This window comes from Scylla paramamosain, chromosome 26 (genome assembly GCF_035594125.1).
Source record: "Scylla paramamosain isolate STU-SP2022 chromosome 26, ASM3559412v1, whole genome shotgun sequence".
NCBI classification, from domain to species: Eukaryota; Metazoa; Arthropoda; class Malacostraca; order Decapoda; family Portunidae; genus Scylla; species Scylla paramamosain.
In genome coordinates this window covers 1,875,096-1,900,000 of record NC_087176.1, presented here as the reverse complement: position 1 = coordinate 1,900,000, position 24,905 = coordinate 1,875,096, and the positions used below count along the sequence as shown (strand labels likewise).

The 24,905-nt window shown below is 40.1% G+C and overlaps 1 long non-coding RNA gene across 5 annotated transcripts in view; it reads right to left on the bottom strand.

The window, feature by feature from the left end:
- Nucleotides 1-24,905, bottom strand: part of LOC135113571 (uncharacterized) — a 395,407-nt gene that overhangs the window by 225,230 nt on the left and 145,272 nt on the right. For all 5 annotated transcript variants that reach the window (XR_010274880.1, XR_010274879.1, XR_010274881.1 and 2 more), the window contains exon 4: nt 24,483-24,617. This is a non-coding gene — a long non-coding RNA (uncharacterized LOC135113571). The remainder of the gene's footprint in view (nt 1-24,482; nt 24,618-24,905) is intronic.

The following is a 24,905-nucleotide window of genomic DNA, read 5'->3' as shown; positions in this document are numbered from 1 at the left end:
GAGAGAGAGAGAGAGAGAGAGAGAGAGAGAGAGAGAGAGAGAGAGAGAGAGAGAGAGAGAGAGAGAGAGAGAGTTGACATACTGGACAATATTAACAAGAAATAAATGGCAAAGAGCATTAATAATTATTAATAACCTTGTTTAATTGCTTGTCGCATACAGGCACAGAAAAAAATCATAAAACAACATAATTTTAACGTATTAAAGTTGAACTGCCGATTTCCTTCATTTTGCAAATCATTACTGGTATTTTTCATCCTATTTTTGTTTTTGTTTTACTTTAATTAACCAGCGTAAATTTCCACGTTTTATTTACTTTTCCTCAGAATCACTTTTTTTTCACCTACATTTTTATAGATAGCGATCTCATGTGTTGCTATTTACGTGCTGGTAAAGAGAAAGAAAAAAAAAAAAACGAGAACCATTAAAGCATGAATGAAGTTTGTTTTTCGTGCCCATGAAGCGACACAGAATTAACGCTGTGAGTGAGTGACCTTAATCTGTGAGGGACAAGTGAGTCATCCACACTGAAGAGCGAGGCGCGTCCCGGAGTGTGCTTCAAGAGGGCGGCGAGACGTGCCTTTGTGCGCTCACCTCTTTGGCGGCTCACGACTGTTATTCTATTTCGGTAACTTTGCGCAATTTTACTAAGCAGTTGTTAAGCGAAATGCACCAGAACGCTTTACTGAGTATTCGACTTTCTTCCCCCTGCGAGTGTCATCTTTCATGTTATTAAACTGAGAAGAATCTTTGACATCTCGCGGAAGTTATTTTATTTAAGCAATTTCGCGCAATTTTACTAAGCAGTTAAGACAAATGCACTAGAACGCCTTGTTGAATATTCAGTTTCCTCCCCCTCACCCCCTGCGAGTGTTATCTTTCATTTCACCAAACTAAGAAGAATGTACAAGTGTCAGAGGATTAAAGAGGAGAGCAGGATCCAAGTTTAACCGTTTTATTGCTTGAGTCATTCTTTGTTAACTTTCATGAAAATTATTTGCGTAGAGACAGTAGAGAAAAAAATAGAAGTGGTTAGTTTTGTCTTTTATTTATATGCTACAGAAATATTTACAAGAACTTAGCACAAAGAGAGTGTGTGATAAATTGAAGTGTGTAATAACATTGAAGGGAAATATATGTTTTAGCAATAAGGTTAATTCATTTATAAAGAGGAGGAATATGATAAAAGTATAATATTAATATGAGAGACATGTTTGCAATTGTTCTAGGAGGAGGGGGAAGAGGAGCGTCACGTTTGTGTTATTCGAAAGGCGTGGATTAATGGATTTCAAGAAGTGTTGCAAAGTGAGAGAGGCTTATTGTTAGAAATCAAGAGGACTATCACAATGGTTTCAAGAGGAGTATTGGATGTTTGTGTTGAAACTGAGAAAAGTGTTCCAGTGTTTTTAAGAGGAGCATCACATGTAAGGTTACGTTGAAAGACACAGGGATAAACATGAGTGATTTCAAGAGGAGCGTTAGATAGCTGTGTGTTTAGAGAATAGGGAAGGAGTTATTTTCAGGAGTGTCACAGTGTGCTGAGAAGAAGGTAAGATGAATGGAAGTAAGAACATGGACTACTGGATATGAATAAATAACTAGGAGATGAAGAAAGGGAGAGAGAGAGAGAGAGAGAGAGAGAGAGAGAGAGAGAGAGAGAGAGAGAGAGAGAGAGAGAGAGAGAGAGAGAGAGAGAGAGAGAGAGAGAGAGAGAGAGAGAGAGTAAAAGGGTATACATGATGATAACCTTCAGTAACGTAAACCTTTTCCTGTTCTTTTTTTAATTTCTCCACTCAAAGGTTAGCCGGCATAGCAAATGTGGGTTGTGACACTCTGAGCTACGGCATTCTGAGACACGGCTGCTGGCTCAATTCCGGGACACACAAACACGCACTCTCTCTCTCTCTCTCTCTCTCTCTCTCTCTCTCTCTCTCTCTCTCTCTCTCTCTCTCTCTCTCTCTCTCTCTCTCTGACCTTTTTCCAGCTTAAGTATTACGTCATCTAAACTTTAAAATGCGTCATAACTCTCTCTCTCTCTCTCTCTCTCTCTCTCTCTCTCTCTCTCTCTCTCTCTCTCTCTCTCTCTCTCTCTCTCTCTCTCTCTCTCTCTCTGGCTTATCATTTACTGGAAGCTAATTATATGAATGCCAACTTGTGCATGTTCTTAATTACTTACGTTGTAATTAATCGCTATCTATTAGTGAGTGGTTCCGTCATTGCAACACCCATTTGGCGTGACATTTCAGATACACCACCTAATTACGACTAATGCAGCTGATGACAACACTTCTTTGACACAGGAATTGGACTGAAAGAGGGGGAAGAATTCAACAAGTATCGTCATAATTACCATTGTCATTAATAGCAGTCAATTTGATTCAATAGAGACATTGAGAGGTAAATAAATAATGCCAGAAAGTAATGAAATAGACATTAATTAGATTCTGGTTCCATAAATGTTCTTTTGATCTCTTCCGCCATCGCTTTACGAGACAAGAGAGTAATGTTAATTTTAATCCCAAGCGACTTTGTTGTTTATGAGATGAGTATTGTAGCTTAGAACATAAGAACATAAGAAATAAGGGGAGCTGCAAGAAGCCATCAGACCTATACGTGGCAGTCCCTGTATGAAATATACCTACCTATTTCCACTATCATCCCCATCCATAAATCTGTCTTATCTTCTTATAAGACACAAAAGAGACCGCATATGAAGAGCAAATAACAGCAGACTTGTTGCGAATCACGAGTTTGCTGTAAGACCTAAAAACACATAAGGAATCTATGTAAAAGTCAGTACAGTGGAAAAGAAATGGGAAGCAGCAGTGTGACGTAAGTAGAATTCCTGATAATGTAAAAAGACATTTAAACCAGTTAGTTATTCATTCTCTCATTCAGTCACTCAATTATTCACTTATTCCTTCTCTTCCTCTCTTTTTCACTGACTCACTCACTCTCCTCCCTTCTTTCACCACTCATTCCATCACTAATTCATTCATCTCTCCTCTCCCTCCCTTCCTCACACACTCCCTCATTCTTCCCACAAGAAGCAACTTTTCACAAAACAACAACAAAAACTCCACCAAACTCACCGTCAAATTAAACACTCAAACAACAACTGAAGAAGAGGAAGACCAAAATAAAACATCAGTAACTTCAGAAGGCCTCACTGAATCGATGCTAAAGAACACACACTAAGTTACCTATTCCCCCATTAATTCTTGGTGGTAGAGAATGATCACATGGGAGGATGAGGGAAGGTTGGAGGCACTGAGCTTCCTTCGCCTTTCAATTACATCCTCCTGTGTTTGCGAGTGACAGATGGCCCCGTCCTGTTAACATTTCGCGGATGTGAGTCACGGTTTTCGATCGGTGGCATCACGTACACTTCCTTGTAACCTTTGTGTCTCTCCCTCTGCCTCCCTGCCCTCTGCTCATCCCCTTCTGCTTCCTTCTTCGTGTCTTGCTTTATTGATCAGTGTTCTTATTCTTGTCAGTCTTGTTATGTATTCTTGTGTTTTTTCATGTTTTTTTTTTTTTTAGCTTTATTGTTTTCTGTTCTTCCTTTACATTTCTTCTTTCCTTTGTCTTTCTACCTTCAGTTCTTTCTTCTCTCCATTATTTATTCCTTTCTTATTCCTTTCTTTAGTCGTTCTCTTAGTTTATTATCTCTCTCTCTCTCTCTCTCTCTCTCTCTCTCTCTCTCTCTCTCTCTCTCTCTCTCTCTCTCTCTCTCTCTCCCTCCCTCCCTCTGGCCGTCCCTGGCTGGTATATAAAGGATTCATTGGCCGTAACCTGACTTTAATTCTCGGACCACCTGCACCACCTGCGAAGGGAAGGATTACGTCTGTTCTACCATGTCATCATAATCCACTCGTAATGACTCTCTCTCTTTCTCTCTCTCTCTCTTTCTTCTCTCTCTCTCTCTCTCTCTCTCTCTCTCTCTCTCTCTCTCTCTCTCTCTCTCTCTGATAACAATGCTCTAACAATACTCTCTCCTTGTTCGTGTGTCTATTATGCGTGCTCTATCTCTCTCTCTCTCTCTCTCTCTCTCTCTCTCTCTCTCTCTCTCTCTCTCTCTCTCTCTCTCTCTCTCTCTCTCTCTCTCGCGTAAAGCAGCAGCGAGGAGAGATTCAAAGAACTTAAAACTTCATCCACCCTAAAGCAGCGCGGCATCGCCCACGAGCACTGTCCATTATTCCCGCGCTGCCCTGCACTCCCCGCCATACTGAGTGTTGCCTGTGAACCTTCCGTCGCCGGGTATTCAAGTGGCATGTGCTTGGTGAGTCACGCCAGGAAGCACGCCATTCTCCACTATTTCATCATTTTGAGTCATAGAGGATAAGGGAAGCTGCATCAAGTCATCAGGCCTACATGTGGCACTTCTTTTGTGAAATATATCTGCCTGTTTCCACTTACAATTTTTATCCATAAATTTGTCTGATCCTCTTTTCAAAACTTCCTAACGACTCAGCATCAACAGCCTGTACGTCTACCATTCTATTTGAGAAGCAGTTTCCTCCTATCTCTTTCTTTTTACCAAGACTACGTTTCTTAAAGACTATTTGGAAATTATTAGTTCTCACTAGTGTTTTTGTGATTGTAAGGTTAATTAGTATTCTTCGAAAAAACGCCTATGGGAACCTGACTAATAATTTATAAAGCCTTTGAGAATAATCGTCGTTAGTGTTTTTAAGGACTTTGTGATTTTAATAATAGATTAATAAGAACTCTTCAGGAAAACGCCTGTGGGAACTCGATTAATCATCTCTAAAACCTCTGAAAATAGCACTCATATTACCAACCGCATACAGCATTTAATAACAGGAGACAAGAAATACACAGACGCAAATTGGTACCGTGATACACATACCCTTATTAACAATGATGCGATGATCTGGAGGGAGGAGCTTCTAATACTAATACAGTGTTTGCTTCTGTATTTATCATATCTTGCTTCTCTGGTGCGCCATGGAGGTATTCAGTGAACAATGAACTGATAATGAGTCTGTATTTGTTGAGTTATAATTGGTAAAAAAAGAAAGAAAACAAAGGTGACGTCTTTTTTGCTTCACTGTGTGTGTGTGTGTGTGTGTGTGTGTGTGTGTGTGTGTGTGTGTGTGTGTGTGTGTGTGTGTGTGTGTGTGTGTGTGTGTTTATTAACTTGGTGAAATTAATTACACAGGAAGCAAACAAAAAAAACAAGACACCTGAGATCATACATCCGATTAATGAACCGATTACCATCACAAATAAAACAGCACGTAAATAAATCCACCATGAAAAAACCCTTCACTTCCACTCCCTTCATTATTCATCGCCAGCAGCAGGGGCAGGTGTAGAGTAAGGCAGGTGAACGGCAAGATACTCACTTCATGCATAATTTATTGACTGGAGTGAATAACCTACAAAGTTAATGAAGTTCAGGGCAATATTGCAAGCCCCTTTTTTTTCATTAGAGTGGCCGGGGCTTCATCATGTTGTTCTGGTGGACCTAAAGCTGACCCTGTGTTCCCTTGCCCTTGACCTCAGATGAACCAAATGGACCCTTTGATGTGGGACTCAATGCAATTACATACACACATCCTTAATTACTTATTCTGGCTTATTCATTACACGAGGACGTAAGTTTGGCACCAATTTTCACTCTTACATATTATTTTTTCTCTCTCTCTCTCTCTCTCTCTCTCTCTCTCTCTCTCTCTCTCTCTCTCTCTCTCTCTCTCTCTCTCTCTGTTAACATCATACACGTTTATCTACACGAAATTGCGTTGCGTATCCGTACGTAATTACGTATTTTTCAGTTACATATTGTGTATATTTTTTCTATCCAATTTTACTGTTATGTCTTTTTATTTTTTCTTTACGTTGATTGTATATAATTTCAATGTAACGAAATTGCGTTGTATATATGTATGGGTTACATATTTTTGAGTTATACATTGTAGCTCTTATCTAATAACACTGTTACAGAGATTTACTTATTTACGCTGATTATATTTTATTTATACCTGACGTAATTAACATATCGAGTTATGTATTGCATGCAATATTCAATCTCATGGCATTAATACATGAATACATTAACGTGAAGTGCAGGTAAGTACAGCAAGACAGGATTACCTTACAGCGAGGCAGTCACATTGGTGCGGCATTGTTTGCTGGTTTGCCACATCTCTCGTTAAGGATGACTCACCGGCGTTCACCTAATCCCACGCCCACACCTGTCCGCGCCTTATACAACACGTCACCTGACACTCCCACACGTTTTCCTCTCCTCGCCAACACTCTCACACTGCAACATTATTACTTTAATACGCTGCCTTCTCATTTTTCATGCTGGATATTTTTCGCATTTTTTCTCAGCGCTCGTCAACTTTCCATGTATTTGTGGAAAAGTGGCCAGCAGATTTCCACCTTATCTGCAGACAATCTCTACCTTATATTACCTGTTACCTTATTCTTTACGTTTCATAATTTCCACTAGAGCTTCATTATATTACCTTTCAGTCTTATGTGTATTAATTTTTCAGTCTCCATACATCTCTGACGTTGCTTCTATTTCTTTTACACAGAAAACTATACCGAGTAATCTTTATTAAAACAAACTTACTTTACCTAGTCGTCACACACACACACACACACACACACACACACACACACACACACACACACACACACACACACACACACACACACACAGTTCTGGAGCATCTCACCCCGGCAGGGCAGAGTGTATGTTTATGGAGGTACCTCTGCCCCCGCTGCTGCCCAATTTCTCAGCCCCAAGCCCGCCGTTCTTGCCGTGCTAATGGTAACACGTAGGTCATTTGAAACCTTAGATGCACGGTAATGGCCACTCACCCTGCACTCTCACACCGACACACGCACGCACGCACACACGCATTACTCCTCGCCCATTACCAGGTTTATTTTTAAGGGATATTTTTGCACCTTACGCAGCATAAAATAAAGATAATCTAGGTTAACAGAGCGTAACCAGCAGGAACACACAGCGAATGCTCCTCAGTCATAACCAAATGATAGTTTATCTTTAAGGAGCATTTTTGCAGCTAACACGTCTGCCTCTCACTAGTGCTTAACTCACACCTCTGCTCTCACTGTGATATATGATCAAAATTACAAATACCTTACATATTCTTAAGGACAAGGACTACAAATACATTAGCATACACATACACAATAATCCACACTATAGAGTAAGAAAATTACTAAACTACAACTGCAGCCCTTAGTATTCAGTCTTACTAACACCATGCATAGCCTATAATAACCACCACCACCACCACCACCACCACCACCACCACCACCGCCGCCAAGAACAGCCACACACAACTGGAAATACAGCAGCAGCGGCAACGACAACCCTACCCCCCCCCCTCACGTTCCAGCCTTCCTCGTATTTTTCGCATAAATTCACTGCCCCGTACGATGGTCTAGTTTATGCACGCACTCACCGCGCCTCACCTGGACTTACCTGCCCTCGCCTCGCCCCAGAAATTCACCTGTTCCAAGTTTACCTCTTGTTATCATGGGGAAAACTAAGGTATACTGAATTACATTAGTGACCACCAGACCTGGGTACTTGAAGGAGGAAGAGGAGGAGGAAGAGGAGGACGAGGAGGAGGAGGAGGAGGAGGAGAGGTGTTAAAGGTGAGGGGCTGATCTCCTTATGTTCACTTCCCCCTTCCCCTCATTCTCATTCCTTCTTCCCCTCCCTCTACCTCTCTTTTCTCTCTCTCTCTCCTTCCTCCGTTTCCCTTCCTACGCTTCTCTCCTCTCTGTCATATCCTATCTTCTCTTTCCCTTACTGTTTCCTCCATTTCCTTTGTTTTCTCTCTTCTTTTCCTCTATTTCCCTATCTTCCTCCCCTCTACTGCCTCGTTCCTCCTCTCTTCAACTTCCTCCCTCTCTCTTCCGTTCTTCCACTCTCTCCCACCTTTCATCTCCATTTCCTGCCGTCCCCTCACTTTCCCTTTCCTGTCTCCCTCTCTTCTTTCCTCCCTTCTCTTCCTCTCCTCTTTTCTCTCCCAAAAGGTCGCTTAGCTTCCTTCCTTGCTATTTATAACTTGAAAAAAGAGGAAAAGAGAGAGGACAATGTATAATATGCTGCTAAGTGGACCTAACACCCTCCCTCCCTCTCTCTCTCTCTCTCTCTCTCTCTCTCTCTCTCTCTCTCTCTCTCTCTCTCTCTCTGCTGTTTTTAATCGAGTTTCCATGTAGAATCAAGTTGAAGTGAAGTTTAAATACACGAATCGTTTCCATTTAAATACTCTTAGATGTGTGATACTTTTTTTTCAATAAACTTGTGGTGGGAGTTAAGATTCGTCGTTTGTTTATTTATTTATTTGCTTATTTATTTATGTACTTATTTGTTTATTTATTCTGGAATCGCGGTTGCTTTCGAGTCTTTTTTTTTCATTTCCATTTTTTTTTTATTGAATTGAAATGAGTAGACAAGGAAATCGTTTTGCAGTGAGTGTGAGTGTGTGAATGTGTGTGAATGTGTGTGTGTGTGTGTGTGTGTGTGTGTGTGTGTGTGTGTGTGTGTGTGTGTGTGTGTCCAATTTCCCTTGCCCAACACTGATATCCTCTCTGATAGACACACACGAAGGGAAAGCAGTAATGTCACACACACACACACACACACACACACACACACACACACACACACACACACACACACACACACACACACACACACACACACCCGAAGATACACTATATTGCTTGTATATACCATTCTCTCTCTCTCTCTCTCTCTCTCTCTCTCTCTCTCTCTCTCTCTCTCTCTCTCTCTCTCTCTCTCTCTCTCTCTCTCTCTCTCTCTCTCTCTCTCTCTCTCTTTCTCTATTTCTCTGTTTGCGGGTAGAGATATACGACTAAAAGCTTTGCCAATGAGAGAGAGAGAGAGAGAGAGAGAGAGAGAGAGAGAGAGAGAGAGAGAGAGAGAGAGAGAGAGAGAGAGAGAGAGAGAGAGAGAGAGAGAGAGAGAGAGAGAGAGAGGGAAAGAAGAAATGAAATGAAGGACAAAAATAGATGAATGTGAATGAATAAGTTCAGATGAAGGTCATGGATACTACTCCTCTTCCCCCCCTCCTCCTCCTCCTCCTCCTCCTCCTCCTCCTCCTCCTCCTCCTCTTTCATGCTGCACATTTAACATTTATAAAAACTCAAATGAAATAAACGACAGCAGAGTATTTAAAAACATGCTACAGAATTTAACTTGTAAATTAAAACCAGGAAAAAAAGTATCAAAAAGGATAACATATGAAAACAAGGTAGACTTTCATCGTTTTTTTTTCCCCACTGACAAACGTGTTCCAAAAAATATATTATAAAATCTGTGAAGGTATTTAATGCTATATATATCAATTGTTCCAACACCGCCTGCGTGCCTGCCTGCCTGCCTGACTGCCTGCCTGTCTGTCTGCCTGTCTGTCCGTCTGTGTGAGCCATAAAAATTAATAGAAAGATAAACTGGCAGGCAGATAGACACAGATAGCGAGACCCAGACTGACAGACAGATACGAGGATAAATAAATAGACATACGCCTACAAACTCACAAAATACAACGCCAACACTGATAAATAAGTAAACAGATAAATGAATAGATAAATGGATTAAGATACATACACAATTAAATATCTGGAGATTAAGAGGCAAAATACGAATTAGCACACAAACACACACACACAAACACACACACACACACACACATACATACACACACACACACACACACACACACACACACACACACACACACACACACACACACACACACACACAAAGTTTGCATACAAGTAATAGATATGGAAACGAACAGAACACAAACTTAAGTCATATCTTGCACGCTACACACTACAAGACCAAACACACACACACACACACACACACACACACACACACACACACACACACACACACACACATACACAGCGCGGCCTCAGTATCACCTCATAAGCGCGTCATGCCCACTGAACAAGACGAGGCATCGACCAGGTACAGCCTAATTAAATCTAAACACCTGGCTGCTCGCGCTCGTGTTCCACCTGGCCACGACCACTTCATGTTCTACTCCACCCATCCCAATGACTACCACCACGACCACCACGACCAATGCGACCACAAAGCTTGCAACATAAGCACTAACACCAATGACTACTACTACAACTACTACTACTACTACTACTATTACTATTACTACTACTACTTATAAATCAATGCAGTAGTAGTAGTAGTAGTAGTAGTAGTAGTAGTAGTAGTAGTAAAGCAATAAATAATAATAATAGTAATCACAATAACCATAATAATAATAATAATAATAATAATAATAATAATAATAATAATAATAATAATAATAATAGTAATAAAATAAAGGGATTCGAATATATTACAACAATAACCATTTTTAAAGCGAATCTTTCCATACTAATGTATCCAACTCTCTCTCTCTCTCTCTCTCTCTCTCTCTCTCTCTCTCTCTCTCTCTCTCTCTCTCTCTCTCTCTCTCTCTCTCTCTCCCCGTGAATCACTTTGTACAAGGGAACGAAAAAATAAAAAGATAAACGACAAAGAAATCACGGTTGAAACTACAAAGTGCAATAATATTAATAAAAAAAAAAACCTACAATAAAAAAGAGAGAAGGATGAAGCTGAATGAAAATGTACAGCAGGTGGACGAACAGAATGTGACAACAAGACCAACAAGTGCCTCGCTAATCATTACCAGCTAAACTTTTCCTTCCTCCTGGCTTTGTTTTTGTGGCTTTTGTTCCTGGAAATCTCGATCGATCTTGCTTTTCGGAATCCTATTACTCATTCTCTCTCTCTCTCTCTCTCTCTCTCTCTCTCTCTCTCTCTCTCTCTCTCTCTCTGTAATAATCATTATGGGCCTATGTTTTACTTTTTTTCTCTGTGACACATTCATCAAATAAGTAAATACATAAATGAATACATAAAGTAACCAAGTAGGAAAAAAACAACAAAGTATAGTACTTAATGAAAGTAAGCTCGTAGAGAAATAAGTAACGCCCTGAAATAACATAAATCAGAACATAGATACTTAAACAAGATTATGAGAAACACTTACATACATACACACACACACACACACACACACACACACACACACACAAAAAAAAAAAAAAAAAAAAAAAAAAAAATCTAGCCACATTTGGAGTACGCAGTAAAGTTTCGATAACGAGCCGTAGGAGAAGTTGCCGAGAACTCAACGGCCATTCCTCACAAAGAACGGCTGCCCACGAGGTGCGTCTGGCGGCATTAAAATCATATACAAATCCCAACAGGAGGAGAAGTATTCATCCATTCACTGGTCACTTTTCATATCGCCACTTAAACTTATTCTTTTACTTAAATAGGAGGAAAATATTGACGTATTCACTGGTCACTTTTCTTGTCGCCACTTATAACTTTTGGACACTTTTTTGTACACTTATTTTTTTCATATAACCAGTTACGTACATCTTTTTTCATTATTTATTCTTGTACTGCAGTCTCATATCACTAATTATAAATTTTGGACATTTATTCTTGTACTAAAGATTCTTAAATACTTCTACAGCCTTAAAAAAAAAATAAATAATAATAATTATCCTCCTATTCTCTCTTCTTCTTTTTTTTATTTTTTTTATTCATGCAAACAATTTCCCAGTGCTCTGATTGCTAACAAAGGTCGACCCCTGCAGTAAATGAGCCAACCCTTTGACAGGTAATGACAACACCACACCTGCTAGCCGAGTAATCCCACACTGAGCGGAATATAAAACTGTCACCAATAAAAGGTCTGAATTATCCCACCACACCTTTTATTGCCAGAATGTCTTTCAGAATTACTCTCCAAACTTGCACCATAACATTGTATTACGCTGAAGGAGGAGCCAGAGGAGTGCAAGGGTGAATACAGAGCTGCCATACATAGAGAATAGGATGCAGGAAAAAAAATTTTTATTACCAAGCAACATTTTTCCTGTAATAGATGTTTCTGAATTTAATACAAGCCAAACTGACGTATTATTTACTAGGCAACATTTAAATGAAATTACGTATCTCAAAATGAAATGCATCTCTTCGTGTATTTAATAATACTGATGACAAGCAAAGCAGGCGGGCGTAATAAAGGAAAGTTGTATATGTAAAGCCAATAACCAATTTGTGCTGAATATGTAACATTATAATGGATGTAACTGATCTTTCAATCATCAAACCATGCCTTTTCAATGCCATGTACAAATATTTCACTTCAGTGTCTATATAGTATATTATGCGAAAGGTCTCTCTCTCTCTCTCTCTCTCTCTCTCTCTCTCTCTCTCTCTCTCTCTCTCTCTCTCTCTCTCTCTCTTCGAAACTTTCTTCGAAATTTTGATAAGTAATCACAGCTCCCATGTGTTGCTTCTATATTTACTTCATTAATCATTCCTGAGCACATTCACGAGGCAGCAGTGAACGCGTCACTCAGCGCTGCATTATTAGGTTGTTCCTCATTAATACCAACCCTCTTGCCGGCGCTGCTCGGTCCGCTTACACACCCCGGCAAGACAACACAACGCCACCTGCAGGGCCACCTCATAATGCAACACTCACCACGCTCAACACAATGCAAGGCGACGCAGTATGGCACGACTGCACCACACACAGTATCCAGTTTACGCAATACATCACAGATACGCTAATGGAACAGACAACACAAACACACCACACAAACATAACGTGGGTAACGAACACCAGCTTTCTTTTTATAAATATTTCCTTGGAACATAAACTACACCTAAGAACGCTATTATATAAACAAACGTAAAAATAAGCAAACAAACTATCATTTACTTTCAGGATGTTATACTCTTCTTAACCTAGCCTAACTTATCTAACCTAACCAAGCCTAACAACCTTACATAAGCTAGCCTAATCTATCTTACATAGCATTTCATATCTTCCCTGACTATTGAACCCTTCTTAACTACCCTATTCTTCCCTAACCTAACCTAACCAAACCTAACATAACATTTCACCATTTAATACACGAGAATAAAAATAAATGAATAAAAAACACAAGCCACATATATTAACTTTAATGATATATTTATTTTTACACCCTAGCATTCCAAAACCATTCATTATTCCCTTTAAACTGCTCTGAACAAACCTCAAAGCTCACCCTCACTCAATGTAACCCGAATATATGACAATGGTGCCACAAACCAATCCTTCACACCCTTCGTAGCAGAACACACTGCCCCTCACGACTCATCCTAACTCATAACCAACCTTAAATTCAATAATATCGCATCTCTGGAATTAAACTAGACTTTATTTGAACTCTTCTCTCTAATTAACTATTTTTTTTTCGAGTGACAAAAAAGAGGGATATATATATATATTTTTTTTTTCATTATGTGTTCTTTGCTGGTCTCCTCTTACAAAAAAGCAGAAAAAAAAAACTCAGTCCTTTTAACCTGCATAGCTCCAGAAAACCCAAACATACAAACAAAACAACAAAAACTCTCCCAAAACCATTTCCAGCCATTCCTAAGCCCAGCATCTCCCTAACCGTACATTCAGTCTATGTGACGCCCCTAACTTGATCATGTCTCTCCCAACAGCTCCCCTGGTGGCCGTGTATGCCGTGAGAGGCGAAACAGCGCACCTCCCCTGCAGCCTGACGCGGCCACCCCCGGAGGACTCGGTCATACTGGTGTTGTGGTACAGAAATGACACCAAGACGCCGGTGTTCAGGTGAGCCAGGTGCACGGCGAGGAATGAGGAGGGACAGAAGGGAGCTTGCAGAAAGTGAAGGGGTGGGATGGATGGAACATGGATGAATAGATAGATGAAGGGATCTGTGTGTGATTGATATTTGATGGCTATGCATGGAGAGAGAGAGAGAGAGAGAGAGAGAGAGAGAGAGAGAGAGAGAGAGAGAGAGAGAGAGAGAGAGAGAGAGAGAGAGAGAGAGAGAGAGAGAGATGGGAAAGGGGGGAAGGCAGAAGATCTAACAGAAACGAAATAAGTAAAGTAAATAAAAATAAACCTGTAAAAATGACAAAATATTTAGGAGTTTAGGAGATTCAAATTATGGGAATATAAAAAGAAATTGAATCACGAAACAAGAATACAAAACAACACAAGAACACAACGAGATTACAATAAAAAAAAACTCTTGACCTACACAAAACAAGCCCCAAGTAACAAAAATAAATAAATAAATAAAAATACAGATAAATAAAAATAAACAAGAAAAACAATGAGCACAAAAAGAATTACATGAAAACGGAGAAAAAAACACGATGACAAAAAATAAGAGCTCATGTGGGATGATATAAAGAGCAGCAAGAAGACAAACACACACACACAAACACACGCGCGGCACGAGGCAGACCCACGCAGGCGCAGTGACGTCACCTCAATGAATTTTCCTTGATGGACGACATGGCGGCGACGTTTTAAGACTATTGCTTGACTCTGCGCTACGTGGACCAGGGAAGCTGTTTAAGATTGATGAGGAGACGAGACGAGGGCTGGAAGAAACACGGGGAGACGTTGAGAGGCGGCGAGCAGGGAAGGTTGTGACTAAAGACAGCGGGGGAGGATAAGGATAAGGGTGTAATATTGAACCAGGATAAGAGGGGTGCTGTCAAGATAAGGTGTGATAAGATGGCTGCCGTATAAGGTCAATATCGGTGCTGATAAGACGGATGGTGATGGATTAAAAATAGTGAGTCTTGGAGGTGGTGATGGTGGTGGTGGTGATAGTGTTGGTGGTACTGCTCCTCCTCCTCCTCTTCCTCCTCCTCCCTCTCCTGTCAAGACGCCCAGAAGCTGAAAGGTTTTATACTATATTACATTTTTAGGCAGACTTTTTCGTGACTTTTTTCGATATTTCTTTCCCTTGAATGCCAGTCCAGGTTAACTAATGGGATTTGTTTATTGATTCTCTAGTCTTTGTTTATCTTGAGTGTCTTGTCTTATTGTTATTCTTGTTCTGTTTTCTTTGTCTCTGCTTATTCCTTCTCATCTTCTTCCTCTTTATACTTATCTTTAGTAAATAGTCTTCCTTTTCTTGTTTTTTTCTTTCTTCTAGTTCTCCCTCCTTCTCTTTCTCTTTTTCTCTGCTGTTCGTGTGTCTTACTTTATTAACCTATGTATCCCTGCTGCTGCTGTTCCTCCTCCTCCCCCCTTCTCCTCCTATTCCTCCTCCTCCCTCAATAAATCAGGCTCGTGCCTCCATCACTCTCCCTCCCCCCTCCCTCCCTCCAACCCTGCTCTTACCTCCTCACCTGTCCAAGCCACCTTAGCCACTCATTCCTCCTCCTCCTCCTCTTCGTCCTGTCATTTTTCGTCTATTTATTCTTATAATTTTTACTTAACTTCCTGTTTGTGTATAATAGAAATGAGAAGCAGAAATGAAAATAGAAGGAGACACACACAAAGATATGGAATTAAACTGAAGACAAAATTGGACAAGAACACCAAAAAAGAAAAAAAGACATGGAACAACAACAACAACTTCGATTTGTTGTTGTTGTTGTTGTTGTTGTTGTTCCATTTCCTTCGTTTTTATGGTGTTCTTGTCCAATTTTGTCTTTGTTTTTTCTCTTTATCTTCGTCTTTCCTATTTTTATTTCTGCTTCTAATTTCTATTTCCTTTCTATATTGGCTTTCTATTTCTTCACTTTTTTTCATATTACGTGTTTTCTCCATTTTCAATTTTTTTTTTTTTAATATATACTCCTTTTCATCCTCTGTCCTGCGATGCATTGATATCTTCTCTAATCCTTTCATTTTACATTTTTTTTCGTATTTTTGGACGTGTACAAGAATTTTAAAGCTTCCGTGTCCATCATTTCCAGTTTTTTCCACCCCCGTTTTTCCCCCCAGCAATATTATATGCATTTCATCCTCCACTCTGTTTTATTAAGTCTAAAATGACCTTCGCTAGCTCACTATTCCTTTCTTCACCTTTTTTTTTTCTCTCTCTCTCTCTCTTTCTCTCTCTCCCTTTTCACGGTTCGTTGAGTTCAGGGAAAATGATACAATGGAATAATACAAGATGGTTTCATATTTCCTGGCCTGTATTGCTCCTCTGGCGGCGGGACTTCAGAATCTTGCGACAAATGGTGTGTCTTTTTCTTCCCTGTATACTTTTTAAGGGAGAGCATTTGCATATTTTCTTTATATCTCGCTCTTTTGGGATGCTTAAAGTTACATGATCTTTATGCAAACTGTCTGCATTAACGCTCTCTCTCTCTCTCTCTCTCTCTCTCTCTCTCTCTCTCTCTCTCTCTCTCTCTCTCTCTCTCTCTCTCTCATCTTTTATTAAGGTTTTTTGCGTTGGAATATACACAATCTTCATGCAGACTCTCTCTCTCTCTCTCTCTCTCTCTCTCTCTCTCTCTCAGGAAAGACAAAGGAATTACCCACACACGTGCTTCGTTAATCACTCTGACATCATTATTATCATTATCCTCATCATCATTAGTCTTCGTCTCACTTTTTTTTCCCCTTTTCCTTGACTTTTATTTCCTTCCTTAGACTTTTCCTTCGTTTTTTTTTTGGGGGGGAAGTGAAAACATGACTACTGCCTTCACTTTCCTCATTATTGTTAGTATTATTGTTATTAGTAACATTGTTATTAGTGGTATTGCTGGTGTATCTATTAGCATTATTAGTAGTAGCATTAGTATATTTGATTTAGTAACAGGTGATAAATAACTGATGCAAATAAGACAAGAAAATATAAATGATAAGTGTGTATATAAGAGATCAATAAAGGAAAGTAAAGAAAAGACATTAATTTTCACCCAAAGAGAAGAGGAGTAAAGAAAACAGTGATTTAGTGAACACTGGAATAACAAAGAAACAGGAACAGCAAGGAATGAAAAATAACATCAATTTTCACCTCACGAAAAGAAGAACGATAAAGAAAAAAAAAATCTGGTGGAAATAAAACACAAACTAGCAAAAAATAAAAAAAAGTATGACACTTTTCAACACGGGAGAAAGAAGACAAAGAAAAAATAAATACACCGCTAATAAAATAAATTAAAAAAAACACGAACGAGAAATTAATAAACTCTCTTTGTATATGGATAGGGAAAAAAAAAGCAAGCACACTCTTCCCCGTATTATGATTAGGGTGAAAAAAAAAAAAACACAAAGCATGGAAAGATATGATTGATCTATGTGTGTGTGTTTGGCCAATGGAAAAGTGTAATTATTATGATTATACTTCACCCTCATGTGAAAACAAGGGCGGGCGGGGCTCGTGTAAAAAATGAAGTTAGAAAAACGCGGGAAAAAAAATAGAACCTTTGTTGAATGACAGACATATGATTAATGGAAGCGTAATAATGAGCACAGAGAGAGAGAGAGAGAGAGAGAGAGAGAGAGAGAGAGAGAGAGAGAGAGAGAGAGAGAGAGAGAGAGAGAGAGAGAGAGAGAGAAAGGGCCAATCATATGATGTGTAATGTAGAAAAATGAGATTTCAGGTCTCTCTCTCTCTCTCTCTCTCTCTCTCTCTCTCTCTCTCTCTCTCTCTCTCTCTCTCTCTCTCTCTCTCTCTCTCTCTCTCTCTCTCTCTCTGTGTGTGTGTGTGTGTGTGTGTGTGTGTGTGTGTGTGTGTGTGTGTGTGTGTGTGTGTGTGTGTGTGTGTGTGTGTGTGTGTGTGTGTGTGTGTGTGTGTGTGTGTGTGTGTGTGTGTGTGTGTGTGTGTGTGTGTGTGTGTGTGTGTGTGAGTGTTTCTCTACGCGAGTAAGGTAAACGTTAAATATTTTGCAACCGTACAAAATTAAACTCTCTCTCTCTCTCTCTCTCTCTCTCTCTCTCTCTCTCTCTCTCTCTCTCTCTCTCTCTCTCTCTCTCTCTCTCTCTCTCTGCGTACATATCGCACACACACAGAAAAAGAGCAACACATTCTGCGCGGTAAAAAGAACCATTAAAAAGAATCACACTGGCACGCAAGCATGGAGGAGAGGGAACACTTTTCAGGCGCGTGTGAAGGTGAAGGAGTGAGGGTAAAGGCGAGCAGGAGTTAAGATTAAGGAGCTCCAGAGGGATGAGGAAAGTCAGGCGGTAAAGGGTAAGCGGGAGGAGCAGCAGGCAGGAGCAGAAGGAGGAGGAGGAGGAGGAGGGGAACGAGGAAAAGTTTATGGGACCCTGACGTAGACATGGCAGGGAAGGCAGAGGTAAACAACGGACATGATAAAGGAGAAGGAAGAGACAGAAGAGAGAGACAGGAGGATGGAAGGATAGGTTAAAAATATGAATAAAAGAAGAGACAGAAGGGTTGAATGAATATATGAAAGAAGAGAAAAAGAGGAGAGATAAAAGAGGGACTGAAGGAAGAGTAGAATAGATACTAAAAAAGAAGACAAAAAGGAATAGAAAGAAAAATATGGAAAAAGGAGAGAAAAACACAAGAAAGAACCGAAAGAAAAATAAAACATGAAAAGGAAGATAAAATAGACAGAGAAGAGAGACAGAACAATGGAAGAATAGAAGAAAAAACATGAAAAAAAGACAGAAGAACGATAACGAAGAAAAAATAAATAAAAGGAAAAATATCAAAAATAAACTTGAAGCTAGATCCTTATTGATGTGCGTACTCAACTCCAGTGTTCTTGTGTCCGGGCAGTACCAGGTGATTTATTCTTAGTTTTCAAGGTATTCTGACCCATTTGTGACCATGAACTTCAGGCAGGACCAACACCACGCCAGCTATTGCCTGAGGTATTCTACTGAAAGCCTTGGGGAAAAGTTATAACCAAACTTATGATTATTTTTAACTTTTCCCTGACTGGCCCGTCCTCTATCTCTCTCTCTCTCTCTCTCTCTCTCTCTCTCTCTCTCTCTCTCTCTGGAGTTTCCTTTCCTGTCTATTACTGTTGGTGTGTGGTGCTTCCGTCCCTCTCTATGAAAGACTAACATCAGTGCTTTTAAACTATGCTAGGGATCTCTCTCTCTCTCTCTCTCTCTCTCTCTCTCTCTCTCTCTCTCTCTCTCTCTCTCTCTCTCTCTCTGTCCCCATCATTTCATCAATCATGCATTCCCAGTGAGGGGCCGCGAGTACGCTTCACAATGGCCAGGTGTGTTGCTGCTGATCCACGACCCTTACGTCAGGCAGCGTAAAGACTCCCAAAGAATTGCAGAGTTGAGTTTAATAACGCCTGACTTTTCTCCTCAAACTTCAACCTTTAACAGCTGGTGACGGCGAATTGCTTTGTGCTCCTCGCGCTGGTGAAAAGAATTTATTCAAAACACAGGTTACCGCGCGTCTTCCGCCGTGACCTAACCTTTTACGAAGCGGTATTCTCATCCTCAGTGGTATTTAAATGTTAGTATTGCGGTATTGCTCTCTCACACGTAAAAAGAAATTACAAACTCTACTGTTTCTAGTTTTTCATTTTTTTTTTAACTCAAAATAAAATAAAACTACTAAGTATTATCTTTGTCATTGTCCTCATGAAAAATACTGAGCTGATTCCAGGCTTTATTTTCTTTTTAGCATGAACCAGTATGGAATAAAAAATATGCCAAATATTATCTTCATTATTCCGCTCAAAGAATAAGTCTAATCACTGTTTCTAGTTTTTACTCAACATTTTCAACAAAATGAAATACTGTAATTGTAACTCGTAAATCCTGCCTTACTTATTTACTCAACGAACTTAACCCAAAAAGAATAATAATTATAATCTGGTAAATCCTGCATTATACATTTTTTTCACTTACAGCACCAACTAAAAAAGAAAAAAAAGGTCAATTCTACAAGTCTCTTTCGTTTCTTTCTTTTTTTTTCTTTGACTTCACTCAAACAGCAGCAGCGAAACATAAAATGTCAACTGTAATAAATATTGCCTCACTTTTCACTCACACAGCATCAGTTAATATTAGACCTTGTGGAAGTATAATTCTTTAGGCATTTCCCGTGCATCTGTTAGCAAGACAAAAGCGTAATTCTTGTACAAATGCATATAACTAAAGCATAGATTCGTAACAATTATTCTCTTTAAAAAAAACAAATTGGAAAAGAGTCACTGAATACATAAAGAAGACACAAGAGAAAATGAGGGTACGAAGACATTTCCGGAAGAGTTACTGAATGGATAAAAGTCCAAGAGAAAAACAAAATAAGGGTACAGACACAAATTACAGAAGAACTGGCCAATAAGCAAAAGGACAACATTGAAAATACGGTAAGACTATACATTACGAAGGGGATCCTGAATAAACAAAGAGCCAAAATACAAAATAGAGGCATGAGAACCGGCCAAATGTCACCTCTCAAAGACACGAGGTAGAGAAACGAAAATGCCAAGAAATCAAGCTTCAGTTCCCGTAGGAGAGAGAAAGAGAGGGAGAAGGAAGTGGAGAAGTGGAGGAGATGCGAGCCGGTCCAGGCAAGGCAAAGCACAGCAGAGGACGCGGCGAAATTCAGTGCAAAGGCAAAGTAAGTCTATTCGCGCCAATAACTTTGCTCGCCCAGTCTCCCTTCAATCTTGGGAGTCTCCGCCGCAGTGTTGCATAACTTGTCTTCCATCGCCATTACCAGACACTGCTCAACTTGCTAACTGCCTGCCTGTGTGCCTGCCTGCCTTCCCCCTATCCCCTCATGCCTCCTTTACTGCTCTCTCTCTCTCTCTCTCTCTCTCTCTCTCTCTCTCTCTCTCTCTCTCTCTCTCTCTCTCTCTCTCGCATTCGGCAAGTTAAGCAGTATCTTAATTCTTTCATCCTCACCTTCCACTGATAAACTCCGCAGCGCACTCCCATCCATTTTTCCTCCTTCCAGCAACTTAGACGCCTTCAGGAGAAAAGTTTTATGTTACCTCCACAATTCACACGCGACCTTGTTTCTTCCACTGATTTTTTTTTCCCTAGTCTTGTCGCGTCTTTTTTTCTTTTCTCTCTGTCTGTCTGTCTGTCTGTCTGTCTGTCTGTCTGTCGCGTACTGGTCCCATTTGTTGCGCGTCTCTGATGTGGTTTTGTTTTTACTTTACGCAGAATTTATACACGACCTTGTTTCCTTTACTAGCATTTCCATTTTTTTCTCTCTTTGTCTTCTTGTTTCTGTCTCCTTTCTTTTGCATAATATTGTAATTTGTTGTCTCTTATTTATGTTAATTCGCTTCCACACAAGGTTCTCACACGGTTTACTTCGTGTTATCTGACAGTTCTTTATTTTTCTTCTTTCTCTTTTCTTTTCACGTATTAATGTTAGCTTCTGTTTCTTCTTGTTCATGTTTGTCTTTTTTTATCACACACAATATTCTTTACTCTTAAAACTCTTCACTAATTCTCCTTTCTCTTATATTTTTTTCTTCCTTTCACGTATTACGACCAGCATTTCCTTCATTCTAATATTATTTTGTTTTTCATACACAATGCACATACAATATTCTTTCCTGTATTTTATGATTCTTTTTCTTTTATTTTATGCTTTCCACGTATTACTTTTGTTTTTATTTTTTTCTTGATGTTATTATGTTTTTTTTTATACACGATTCGCAATACAGTTTTCTTTCTTTTATGTATACATCTCACTTTTCTTTTTTCTTTTCTTTTTTTTCGTAGTTTCCTTGCACATTACCATCATTTATTACCTACTTCTTTATGTTGCTTGGTTTTCACACGGAATTCACACCCAACTTGTTCCTGTTTGCTCTCCTTTTTGTTTTGCTTATTTAATCTTCCTCCTTTCCTCGTGCGCCAGCATCTGTTGTTTGTTGATTTGGTCTCGTACTGCAGCGTGAAAAAATTTGACCCTTGACCTCTTTACCATTGTGTTTAAATGGAAGCAAACTATTAGAATAAAAACTGGACTTTGTTGGACTTCGGCAAATGTGATTAAATGAATTCTGCAATCGAGGACTCTCTCTTTTCTCTCAGTCTCTTCATCTTTTTTTTTTTTACGGAGCAGCACTTAACAGCCGCATCTCTCTCTCTCTCTCTCTCTCTCTCTCTCTCTCTCTCTCTCTCTCTCTCTCTCTCTCTCTCTCTCTCTCTCTCTCTCTCTCTTTTACAAGCTAAATCGCTGTACAAAATTACCCTCTCACAAATTTAGCTTTCTCTCTCTCTCTCTCTCTCTCTCTCTCTCTCTCTCTCTCTCTCTCTCTCTCTCTCTCTCTCTCTCTCTCTCTCTCTCTCTCTCTCTCTCTCTGTGCCCGTTCCCATTTGGCAGTATAAATAAGTAAAACCCGCCTCCTGAAACACCGGGGGACGAGGCGAGGAGGGAGAGAGGGAGTAAAAAAAGAAAGAAAAAAATAAAGAAGGGGGAAAAAGTGCATGCGGGCATTTAACACGAACAGGTAAAGGGAACAGGTGTAAAGTGAGCCAGGTAGTAATTAGCGCAAGGAAGGAGGGAGTACGGTGCCTGGAGAGTGTGTCGCGTAAAAGCCAGGTGACAAAATTGAGAGAGAAGAAAAGGTAGGGAAAGGCGTGCTAAAGTGTGAAGCGGCGTGGCTGTGTCAAGGAGATGAAAGTGATACAAGGGGAAGGGAAGCTGTGAGGTGAGTGTGCAGCTGTCTATGTGTGTGTGTGTGTAGGTGGTGGTGGTGGTGGTGAATGAATGCAAATGCGAGTGAAAGTGAGTAAAGTGAAGGGTTATAGTGATGGTGGGATTGTTTGTGTGACCGTGATGTGTGGGTGAGAAGTGAGGTGAAAGTGAAGTGAAGGTGAGTAAATGTCCAACTGAAGGGAAGGGAAGTGAGTGATTAATAAAGTTCTTGAAGGAATAGAGTAAAAGTGAGTCTGTAACAATGAAGGTGATATAATGAAAGGAAATAAAGTGAAAGTGAAGGAAAGATAATGATGAGCATATGTAAGTGTAACAGAAGATGAGGGAGATTAACAATAGATTAATTCTGTGGAGTGCAGTGGACGTGAGACTGTGTAAACATGAAGTGATATGAAGGACGAAGGTGAGGCGAAGGTGAGGTGAAGGTGACGAGAGAATATGAGTCCTAAATGTGAAGGAGCTGGATGAGTTATGAACAAAGTAAAAGAGTACAGTGAAAATTATTGCGAGGAAAGTGAGAGCGAGTGAACGTGAGGAAAATGGATGTGTCGTGAATTACAAATGAGCTCCTTGTCGCGCGTCTGGAGTGAGGTGTGGAGCAGGTGTAAAAGATGACAGTGGGAGGAAGAAGAAAGTAAATTGTTTAAGAGCCTTACAAATGTGAAGCCATGAGTGAGTGACTTCCAGCTGAGAGAAGCAGAAGGTGGAGGCGAGACAGAGCAAAGTAGGTCGTTTCAGAATGTAATGCACTGACATGACCAATGCATCACGTAAATTCGAGTCTTCGCAATGTAACCCTTTGACTCTGACACGTCTTTATTTGTTCTACAGCCACCTCTTTTTTTTAACTGGATAGAAATTGCAAAATCTATTCTTTTTATTCCCCTTCTTTCTTGTAGATGCTTATAAAGATTCCATGCATTACTTTTGGTGGTGTTGATCGTCTCGTAGTCTCGTATCGCAGTGGAACGTTAACCGGCATCACCATCCCCAGTATCCCATCAAACAACAATTCCGTCCTCGGCATTACAGCAGGTGGTCCAAATAACCATTACCGATAGATCCTAATCATAACATTCCTGACATGTTGCTACATTACACACTATTACGGAAATCATTACCTCATATGCGTTTTCTATCGCCTGCAGTTCTGAAATTCCGCATACGCCATCTTGTGTTGAAAATGAACAACACAAGCAATACAGTAATTGATTAAAATAAAGCATATTAATTACACAACATATAGAGTATAATTTTCTTTAACAGAACGATATTTGAGCGGGTCTTTTTCTTATATATTTTTTTCCTTAGCTTATTTCTTTCATACATAAAAATAAACATGAAGAACAATAAAGAACACAGCCACCTAAATAATCCATATAACAATTCCGAAACATCTTCCATAACATTAAAATCAGAATGAATAGCAACCAGGTCCTCTGATCAAAACCTCCCCAAACAAAGGCAGGCATTGTGGTGGTGAGCGACAAAGAGTGAGATAAATGTGGAGGAGAAAAAAAGGTAGGAAATGTTGACAAATGACACGAGCGAGTGAAGGAGAGCTGTCAGGTGCAGTACAGGTAACACTCATTTTTAATTAGGCGGACTCACCTGAACATCCTTGGGTCCCGCGGTTTATTAAGGCTAACTGTGGTTGGGGAAAAGGTTATTAAAGTGCATAGTGAGATTAAATTTGAACTGTATATGAGAGAGAGAGAGAGAGAGAGAGAGAGAGAGAGAGAGAGAGAGAGAGAGAGAGAGAGAGAGAGAGAGAGAGAGAGAGAGAGAGAGAGAGAGAGAGAGAGAGAGAGAGAGAGAGTGGTGTACCTTATTGAACCTAAAAAAAAAAAAACACAAAAAAAGATGTCATTTTTCTGACCTTATAAAAGAACACAGGCCAGATTTCAATTTAGCCTCACAAACCTTACCTTTTCACCTGCAGCGTGGACTCCCGGAGGTTTTCGGATCCTTCAGTGCGTGAGGAGGGGAGCAGGAGGCCCTCAGACGTGTTCCAGGGGCGCGCTACCTTCCAGGAGGACGGGCAGGGGCGGCCGGACTGGGCTCTGGTGGTAAGGGACGTGAGTTTCAGTGATCAGGGGGAGTACAGATGTCGCCTCGATTTCCAGTCCTCGCCGACACACAACGCGAGGGTTCTCCTGCATGTTGTGGGTGAGTGTGGCTTTGTCTTATGTAAGTGTTGGGTGAGTGAAAGGTGTGTGTGTGTGTGTGTGTGTGTTGGGGTGTCTGAATGACGCATGTGTGTGTGTGTGTGTGCTTGTGTTTGGTGACTCAAAGGTGCCTGTGTGTGTTGTGTCTGAATGATGTCTCGATTTGAATCATAATGGAAATGT